Genomic DNA, 1450 nt, shown 5'->3' with positions numbered 1-1450 from the left:
TGTCACCCAGGCTGGAGTACAGCCCGGTGATCTTGGCTCACTGCAACCTCCGCCTCCTGAGCTCAAGCCATCCTCCCACCTCAGCCTTCCAAGAAGCTGGGATGACAGGCATGCGCCACCACACCCGGCTAAGTATTTTATTTTATTTTTTGTAGAGATGGGGTCTCACTATATTGCCCAGGGTGGCCTCAAACTCCTGGACTCAAGTGATCCTCCCACTTCGGCCTTCCAACCAGGTTTTTATTTTATTTGTGTTTATTTAGCATTATTATTATTATTATTAGAAACAGGGTCTTGCTCGGTCACCCAGGTTGGAGTGCGGTGGCACAATCTCAGCTCACTGTAACCTCCGCCTCCTGAGTTCAAGCGATTCTCCTGCCTCAGCCTCCCAAATAGCTGGGACTAATGGGCATCCGCCACCATGCCCAGCTAATTTTGTGTTTTTAGTAGAGATGGGGTTTCACCATGTTGGCCGGGCTGGTCTTGAACTCCTGACCTCAGGTGATCTGCCCGCCTTGGCCTTCCAAAGTGCTGGGATTACAGGTGTGAGCCGCCAGGTTTTTAGATGGCAAAAATGACACAGAGAGGGTAAGGAATCTGCCTAATGTCACACAGCAATTGAATCAGAGGCAGGCCAGGAACAGGCATGGGTCTCCTGCCTCCAGTCCATACCTTTCCATGTTTCTGTCTCCCTCTTCCCCACCCCAGTCCCACCCATGTGTGCACACACCTACACAATGGAGAGTCTTCCTCCTCTCCTCCTCTTCCTGGGTGACTCTCTGGCACTCTCACCCATTCCCTGGAATGAAATCTGGCTAAGAAACAAGAATCGTTTGGAGAAGTCAGGCCTGGCAACTTAGAATTACTATAAGCAACAGAAAAAAAAAAAAAAGTAATATTGAGCTTGGAAGGTGTTCAAAATATTCTCCTAAATGGCATCTTCCCATTGCCCTGGCCAGAGGCCCTAAGATCGACTGCCTGCCGGCTCTGCCATCCTCCCCATCCGACTCGGCCCCCATGCCCTGTGGATTCTGCCCAGCTCACTCCTGTCTACCTCAAACTCCAGCCCCCTTGTTTTAGCAGCAGAGTAACTTCCTCCCTTGCCCCCCTAACCCATTCCCCGCCCAATAGCATGGAACTGTCTCCAGCCTCCCAAATCTATCTTCCTAGCTTGAAGCCCTCTTTGGACTCCCAGCCCTCAAAACCGAACCCCACACCTGAGTTGGGACCCTGAGGTTTGATTACCCAGTCCTACTTCCTTTCAGCCGCTCCCTCCTGGTCTACCTGAATATATTACAGTTCGTGGGGAAAGCAGGGCTGTGCCCACTCTCTCACTCTCCTGGGGTGCTGTTGCATATGCTGTTCTCTCACCTGGAAGCGTCTTTTTTCTTTTCTTTTTTTTTTTTTTGAGACGGAATCTTGCTCTGTGCCCCAGGCTGGAGTGCAGTGG

The sequence above is a fragment of the Mandrillus leucophaeus genome, unplaced genomic scaffold (assembly GCF_000951045.1).
Source record: "Mandrillus leucophaeus isolate KB7577 unplaced genomic scaffold, Mleu.le_1.0 Scaffold109, whole genome shotgun sequence".
NCBI classification, from domain to species: domain Eukaryota; kingdom Metazoa; phylum Chordata; class Mammalia; order Primates; family Cercopithecidae; genus Mandrillus; species Mandrillus leucophaeus.
Note: the sequence above shows the minus strand (reverse complement) of the source record.